Source organism: Priapulus caudatus, unplaced genomic scaffold, assembly GCF_000485595.1.
Source record: "Priapulus caudatus unplaced genomic scaffold, Priapulus_caudatus-5.0.1 Scaffold976, whole genome shotgun sequence".
Lineage (NCBI taxonomy): Eukaryota > Metazoa > Priapulida > Priapulimorpha > Priapulimorphida > Priapulidae > Priapulus > Priapulus caudatus.
In genome coordinates this window covers 1,534-10,717 of record NW_014578037.1, presented here as the reverse complement: position 1 = coordinate 10,717, position 9,184 = coordinate 1,534, and the positions used below count along the sequence as shown (strand labels likewise).

General features: G+C 42.5%; 1 long non-coding RNA gene across 1 annotated transcript; it reads left to right on the top strand.

Annotated features, from left to right (window-relative positions):
* Window positions 1-8,694, top strand: LOC106814770. Its single transcript, XR_001394655.1, has 3 exons — window positions 1-219; window positions 4,405-4,445; window positions 8,680-8,694. It is a non-coding gene; the product is annotated as an uncharacterized LOC106814770 (long non-coding RNA).
* Window positions 8,695-9,184: the final 490 nt, after the last annotated feature.

Genomic DNA, 9,184 nt, shown 5'->3' with positions numbered 1-9,184 from the left:
GATGTGCGGCTGAACTACCTCTTGAGTGCGCGACAACATTTCCGGTCCATGTTAATGCACGACTTTCCAAATCAATTTAGTTTTTATTGCTAAAAATGGTATCCAGTAAAGCTGTTAGTATAGCCGCAGGAGTTGCTGGAACTCTCTTCGTTGGTTATTGTATCTATTTTGACAGAAAACGACGGAGTGACCCAAATTTCAAAAAAAATCTCAGAGAAAGTAAGTCCTCTAGGCTCTAGTCTAGACTATCACTAATCAGTGTAACTGTGTATCACTATCAGTATCACTATCACTGCATCAGTATCACTATCACTATATATATCAGTATCAATATCATCACATCAGTATCAGTATCATGATTCATAGTATTACTGATCAGTACTAGGCCTATTACTATAAGTATAAGGGTAAACATCAGGTTTAGCATCGTAAATTAACTTGCAAATTAATTGCTGGTGGAGGAGGAAGGGGAGAAGGTGGTGGAGGAGGAAGAGAAGCTGCTGGAGAAGGAGGAGGGGGAGAAGCTGGTGGAGAAAGAGGAGGGGGAGAAGCTGGTGGAGAAGGAGGAGGAAGGGGAGCAAGCTGGGAGGAAGGAGGAAGAGGGGGAGGAGGAGAGAGCTGAGCGAGGAGGCGGAGAAGCCTGGGATGGCGAGAGAGCCATATGGATTGAAGATGAGTGAAGAAGGCTCGCGATGCGTGAGAGAGGGAGTGACACGACCCCGATGAAGAAATGGTAGTAGAAAAAAACTGGGTGTACCCGTGGAGGGGATTATAGTCATCTTGATCGCACATAGGAGCCCAGAAGGACGGAGAGGGCGAGAGAGGGTGTTACAGGGTGGAGGGGATGTGAAGCGCCCTTTCCCCTGTCCCACCCCATCAGTATGCCACTAGGCACTGGCCCTCCTTCGCTACCCGGTACCAGAACTTACGAGAGTGCTGACGATGTGCGCACTGGAGGTACTGGCCAGAATGGAGCGCTGATAGGGACCGTCTGTAGCGGCTAGTCTGGCGGGGGGTTGGGCGTTTGCAAGTTAGAGTTGTACGGAGCGCTATAGACTTTCTTGACCCTGGTCGCCCGTTGTAACCAAAAGCAATTACAACTATTAGCGTCTGGTAATACATACTAGTCTTAATAACAATTACCTATCTTTGTCTTTCCCTTTACCGTGAGTCTCATTTGACGATGAAAGACTTCAATAAAAGTTAAAGAAGAATAGACAGAAAATCCTGCCTTACAATACGGTAAAAGCTTAATCTATCTTTAACTAATAAGTAATGCAAATAGACCCTTAAACCCTATAAAAGCCAGTGTAAGACGTACAGTTTTGAAAAATAAGACTTATCATTACATCTACTACATTAACTACCTTGAAATTAAAATATTATATTTATAATAATAATGTAATAATGTGCTGTTTTTCTGTGAAAATACCAGCGTTGTAATAATCACTATATTATTCTAGCGCTTAATAAAACAAAACTAATACTATCTGACGAAATGAGGGTAGAATATGCATGTTGTTCTCAACTGCTTAAAACTCTCGCGGTCATCGTGTACAAACGTGAGAATAATTGTCCTTGTTTGTCCAGTATTATATAACTGGTCGATGGACCACGTCATTTTACATTCAAATTATTAAGTATATATGTGGGTTAGCTCCATCATAATATTCATTAAACTTACTAAGCTCGATTGTATCAAATATAATGTGATTATGCAATTTAATGAACCTTTTGTGATCGGATTCTCAGATCTCAATCAGCAGCCGTTCGTGACTATAAAATTATGGAGAGTATGCGCTGTTATTCGTGAGTTTTCACCCTTAAGGTACAGATTTAGTTTTGACGATCCAGGTTAATCTGTCAACGTCAATTAAACTTTTCTTCTTAAGCAATTTTAAGAACATTAGACTTAAATAATTGAATTCGTAAACTTTATCGAATAAGTATATCGACAACCCGCTCGCTCGCCGTGCAATGTTCTAAACCCTTAGTAAAATAGACCAAAGTGCAATAAGTAAGTTCCCTCACGTAAAATAGTTTATCCAAGCGCCGCCTTCTGGCCTTACTTAAGGCTTAACTCAATCCTGCTCGCCGCGTATATCGACCTCACGTCGTCCGACAGAAGAGAATTTGTAAGATACGCCTACGTCAAAGCAACCGCGTCAAAGTGACGCTCGGTATAAAAACATCGGCCGATCAACCCTCAGACCTATAGAGTTCCGTGCTTTACGATCTGAAAATCCAGCGAGAGAATCGGTTCGCCGCAATCCGGACGTGCCATCCGCGCAAGGTATATTAAGACAAACAGTTACGTATTTTCTGTTGCGAAACGGTCGGCGAGCCAACCCACTCGTTTTGGCCCTGTGGCCATGCGAATAACACCACTAAAGCGTAAAGTCGAATCACTATCATTAGCAAGACATCGACTGATTAGACACGAATAAGGAACAACCTACACTAGCACGCGTGATGCAATGGAGTGGATTATGTATGCGCACCAACCGACCCTGTTCTCATAATCCTATGTATAATTAAAGTTTTCCGGGATCCATCACAGTCTCAATTTTTTTTTACTTGGCGCATTTAAATGAAAGGTGTATTAAACGATGTAATAATCTGTAGGGAAAATTGAGGTATAGTATTCCTTACAGAAGTGTTTAAGCCTGATGGTGTACTGGTATAGGCACTCATATTGTGTTGGTCAATTGTGACGGTCTGGCTTTTTATGATAGGTCCCAGCTGGGTCGCTGGCGGTCAAGACGATGGCTTGGTTTAGTCCCTTACTTAAAGATATATCTTTTTTGTGCTAGTGTACATAATATACTGTTGGGCCTCGAAACCTCTGTCTTTACGGTTTCCTGCCAGAACGCTCACGATCTAAAGTCGGCGTAAATCCCTAGCGAGCGTGTGATTAGTTCACCTTCATAGTCGGACGTCAAAGTGTCTTTCTGCTGAGTCGCTATGCTAAAAACAGGCTTATAAAGTAGCTACGCGATGTTAGTTAAATTCGTAGGGTGACAACTGTGAGCAGGTGCTTTGAGATGTCTTGTTCTAGAATCCTTAAGTTATATAAGAAGTAACTCCACGGACAGCGCACTGTGATAGCGTGTGTAAACATACAACATAGTCTAATAATCTATCTGACAAAGACAGATTCGTAAGTTTTACAGTGAGTGCCAAATGGTGCAAACCAACAAGCCGCCTTCGATCGGTCGACAGTGATTAAACAGCAACAAAACATTCGCAGAAAGTCGCAAATCAAACAATATTATTCTTAATACAGGAACGTTATAACCTTTTTGTTGTGAAATACCAAGACGTTGATATGTTACGGTATACAGATCAGACCCACTAAGTTACACCAAGCGTTGCGTCCCGGGACGAAGAACAAGCGAACAACGAACAGACAACTTACCCTGAATGAAAATAATAAATGTGTTTGGATGAATTTAGTTTGGCGTTGGTTTTAGTGGTGTGGTGCATGGTGGGTAGATCGGTGCTGGTTTACATGAATGTTTGTCGATGGTTGTGGATTTGTACGTGGGGTGCCGGTTGCGGGGTGAAGGTATTGTGTTGGGGTCGCTGTTCCTGTGCAGTTTCGCTGTGTATTTCATAAGGTTACTTTAAATTTCCATGCTCTTCGAATTTCTTTAACTTCAGAAAAGCGTTTGTTCCATTGCCTTCATGTTCCCTGTTATTAAAGTAATCAATAGGGGATTTTCATATTCATGCATCCTAGCAGCATTAAAGTCTTTATAACGAAATTTTTGGTCAGAAACACTCGATCGGCGGAAAAAAGAGAAAGATTCAAGAATATTATCTCATCGCTCACAAGCGGATATATCGGTGATTACACTACCTTGAAAAAACACACGATTTTTAAGCAGAATTTTATAACATTAGAAAATTCGATATGAAACACGTGGTAGGCGAGGGCGGGACTGCATATTGTTTCGGTGCCGCCGAGAATAGTCTGTGCAGAATGTGTTAAACTTGGTAATTGCCGAGTGCGAACCAGGGATTGGTGGCGAGGAGACGTGTAAGTCTGAGGGCCGATAGCGTAGCAAAATTAGCTAGCGCCTACTAACTGATCCAGCAGCATTACGAAGAAAAGGGCGCGCTGGTAATCGAACTTGCGATGCTTTTGGTGAATACGAAGCGTTCTAATACATTTTATTCGTTACTGCTAGAGCAGAGTGCCTGTTACTCAAGCCAATAATGGGTACGAGTATTCATAAAAAGTGGGGAAAACACTAGATAATCATCGAAAAGTAAAGGCTTTAAATGACATTTTATGCCCTGAAAAAAGTAAAACACGCAGGGTTATACGATTGCAAAATGCTTATGGGAATTTTAAAGCGTTATGGATGTAATCATTACTTTTGAATGTTTATTTCACAGAGAGGGAGAAGACTAAGTCTATCAGTAAGAGAAATGTACAGGTAAGACACTCGCATCAATATTAGATGTGCAGCAATTGTAGCCGCGTTTGCACATGGTAATGGACCTAACAGGACACGGTTTATATAATTTACTGGTGTATTCACAGTGATACATATTCAATTAATCTTGTGGTTCCTGATTTCCTCGTGAGGCTAAGATAAATATCGAGTGAATATTAATTTGTTTCTTTAAACACTGGGTCAACGCGGAAACATGAGATACTCGTTCGAACCTGCAAAACTGCAAAAAGAAAAAATTGGAAATGCTTTACTGATGTTCTCCTATAGATGCGTAGGCGGCGCTATTAGTGCGGCTTAGCAATTCAACAGCCCGTCACTGTATGCAACCCCCATTAGGAGATGACATAATTTATACAATACTTTACTGTTGTTTGGGCAACGTTAGTCTTGGGAGTTTTTGGGACTGCATCGGTAATGTTTTTAGTTCACCTCGCCAAGGGCCGTTGACCGCCCGTGTGTTGTGAAACGTTGTTTTTATGTCTGAAAGTTGCTGTATTGAGTTGATAGATCGACGGGTGATAGATTCCGGTGTTGTTTTATGCTCTGAGAGCTAAGTTTGAGTTTATCTATATGGTATACTAGCCACTAATTAGAAATAATTTTATAGGTAGTTAAACCTGCCAAAAACATCTTGGAGAGTAGGAGCTAGAGCGCGCGGGGTAAGGAGAACGGCGCGAAAATCTCAAGCACAGGGCGGGTAGGTGGGCGATTGTTGAAACAGGCCGAGGCGTTGGAACGGTTAACTGGCCAGTGCTAAGCACTTTTAGAACTAACTTGCAGTTATGGCAGCAAAATCTTAACCGCTCGACGTACTGGTCTTGATTTTTTGGGACGTTGGGACGAGTGCGAAAAAGACTCGGCATTTTTGAAATTTGCGGGCGGGTGCACGGCATGTCAAAGGTCAAGAGGTCTGGGTTCAATGGAGGGGCAACATTTCACCCCTTAAACTTAAGGTATAGGAGCGAAATACGGAATTGCACGGCACAAATCTCAACAGCTTGGACCTACAACTGCTTAATAATTTGATGTATAGTGTGATGGGCGGAGAACCCATCACCAGCACGGAAATGTGGAGGTTCACAGGTCAAAAGGGCAGTGGCGAAAGGCTTAGATATCAAGAATTTTCTGAGGACATTGTCTAACGCGGACCGAAGTGGCAAAACTTTTTGTTTCAGGCGCTGAGCCTACCATTGTTATCACTTTATTGAAAAGACCATGGAAATGTACTTCGGCCTGACGTACGAAGAGTAAGGTCTGATAACCGTTTTGACCTCAAGAGGCAGGGTGTAGACTATATTACTGGTTGAACAAAGCGGGCTGAACTGCTTTTGCTATTAGAGCCCCCTCGAGCCTGCCCGCCTCCTTCACCACTAACGCCTGCGCCTCGGACACATAGCCATGGATACACATGTTAATATAGCGGAAAGTCATTTAATAGTTATCACAGGCTTGGTATCTTTGATTATCGTCCCTGGACTACCGGTATTAGCAAAGCGTTAATCTATAGATTTTAGATGCTGGTTATTGATGTAGTCCTAGATATATGCGTTGGCTGAGCGCGAACGCTGGGGCTTGTGTTGTGGAGGGGTGGGGTGAGCCGGCAGTTGGAGGCGCCACTGATTCAGCGTTGCCAGTATTTATCAGAAAGGAATAATCCGGGCGCGTACAGTACACGGTACAGTGAGCGCTGCACTCTGCTGGCAGCTTGTTAAACAATTTGAGTGACGGAATTTATTTTATTTTATTTTTAAATTTGTGAATTGTATTGCAGACGGCTTGAAATCACTAGCAATCCATTTGCTTTCTGTTTGATCTGATGAATGTGGTGTAGCTATAGCTTTCGACCAGCTCTGGGCGTTTTATTTGTTTGTTAACAACGTGCGTTGATACTGGGCTGCAGTGCCTCTTAAACATGCACCTACCGCCTGGCTACTGAGATGTTTCGCTCGTTTTCCCGCGCTTAAGTCACTGATTACACAAAATGTGTTTGGGCAGCGTTTAACTTAGCTATTAAAATTATTTATAAATTATGTGGCTAGTATAATATGATATAAACTTACTCTCAGACATCAAAACAACACCCGTGAATTAATCACCCGTGTTCACATCAAATCAGAATACACTCTCAGACATCAAAACAACTTTTACAACAACCCGTGCGCGTCAGAACGCCCTTTGGCCCCGTGAACGAAAAACATTACGCTCAGTCCCAAAACTTCCAAACAACAGCTTCCCAAAAACGTTCCAAAACCTTCCCAGCCTCCAACCCAGTCCCAAAAAAACATTCCAAACAAACACTAAAGTATTGTAATAAATTATGGTCATCTACTACTGGGGTTGTACAGTGACCGCTGGCTTGAGATTTGTAAGCGTACCACCCGCCATCTAGTAGGAAAACTTTTTTTTTTTTTTTTGCGACGCGAGTATATAACGCTCATAACCTCATAAGCCTCTGAATAAGTGATCATCTTTCAAAAGTCCTGGAGAACTATAACGAGCATAGAGAGAGGTGCCGAATCAAGTCGGGTAGATCCACACTGCCGATGCGCCAGCGGAAAAAGTTGCAATTATGCCTATTTAGCAAGATGAAGGCAGTGAATTCCAATACGGAATCACAGAGACAAAGAAGCGTAAACTTAAAGGGATCGCTTGAGAAGTTTGTACATGCCGAAAACAGTAGATCACCTCAGATGACGCGTGTGCAGCCCGAACAGGCTCATTAAAAGCAAGAAAGGAATGCAGTTTTCATCTCACCGATGATAAAATTTTAGAGAAAGTTATGAGTTTTGAGGCGTGTAAGAAAGCGGACACGAAGGGGGAGGCCATTCAAGACGAGCCAAAACAACTTCGAGTACTATCATCATAGTTTGCTGGAGAACCCAGTCTCGCAGCGTTATGCTTAGAATGGGTGAGGGGGCCAGTGGCCCCTGGGGGGCCTCGTGGTCCGAATCTAGAGCAGTTCTGAAGTCTGATAGGGGAAACCAGGCTGCGCGAAGCATATATCTAAATGGGCAGCAACCATAGTGGTTGAAAGCTAGGGACCGAGTTTTAGAGTCAGCCAAAGCTAAGATGTACGCGCGTAGCATGCCGAAAGATCGGGACGCTTTCTTTACAAATGGCTAGTCAGATGTGGCGCATCAGCGAAGCATCGGTTACTAATAATTAACACGCCAAACTATTTGTAAGTAGGGGTAAGAGATTATATAGAGATATGTATAATACAACGAGGTAAGTAAAAGTCAAGGGTGCATTTGGGAGCAGGAATGCGAAGAATTTTACCACTTTTGTCTGCACTGAATGACCATAAGCCCCAGGAGTCCCACTTGCTCAGTACGAGTAAGACCCTCTGGAGGGCTAACTGGTCACTGCTTATGTAGGATGTGGCGTACAGTAACAGCAGGTCGCTCAACCCAAAGCAGCGCGCAATTAAGAAGTTAGAAGGGTCAGCTTTCCTTGCGCAAACAAATCATTTATAAAGATAAGAACAAGCAGTGGACCAAGCACTGAACTGGGGTATACCCGATGTGACAGCGCACAATCCCGACATGCTGCCGTTAACACAGACAACTTAATATAAAAAAGTCAGAATCCATTTTAACGTAGTAGTATCAAAAACGCCAAGGGTGACAAGTTGAAGATATTAAAAGGTCATGAGGAACCCTAGTCAAAGGCCTTACTAAAATCCAGGGATACTGCATCAACCTGCTAGACGTTGTCAAGACTTAGTGTCCAAGTCATGAAAAAACGTGATTAAACTGGTAAACTGTAGCAAAACCCGCTGGCCGAAACCCATGTTGATGATGGACAGGATATATGCGCTATCGAAGATGGTTTATAACCAGAAAGGAGTAGACATATGCCTCAAATGCCTTTTAGAGCAAAGAGAAGTCGAGAGATATGGGGCTACTAATTTGACGCGCGATATATTTGCTGTTTCGCCGGGCTCCGTTGCGCGCTTTTGGCAGGTGTCAACGAGGGTATACTCGTGTTCCGCGTGGAACGTGAGTTAAAAAACAATAGTTGATATAGCAAACCAATATGTTACCGACAAGATTGTTTGGGAAAAGAAAAACTTTGTGCTACCCTCTGAATTTACTGTTTCAAGGTTTTTACAGAAATAGTTGGTGTGACTGGATCTATCTAGTGCTTTTTACTTGAACGAAGCAACCATATAGTAGATCATATAACATCAGTTTATTTCACTCTCTCGCAGCTTCCTGACTTCAAAGATCAAGCAATCAGATTGCACGCGATTCTTCTTATCAACAGAAGAAGTGCTAAAAAGCGAGAGGAGTATTCGCTCAGAAGTAACCCTAACGAAGACCTAATCTTCAAATACTTTTTAAGATACTCCACCTTTATGCATGCCGGCTGTCTGGCTCTAATGAAGAGCGTAAACATCGTTTCTATTGACCAATGAATCGTAATCAATCACACATGTTTAAATCTATAGATCGAGATGTATCTCATAATAATGCTCAAGCCCAAAAAATTTCGTAAAACTTCCAGCACCTAACTGCTGGATCATAACAATATCTTTGTGGATTTTGGATGCAAAAAAGTATATTTTGGATATTTCGTCAAGTTGCCACAGATGAGGTGTGAAAGGCAAAATTTTCGCCCGCAGCGTTCTGACAATTCGCACCAAAATTCTCCGCGTCACACCTGGATGTTGCCATCGATAAAAAGACTGAAAAGGAAAAAACCTTTAAATGTTT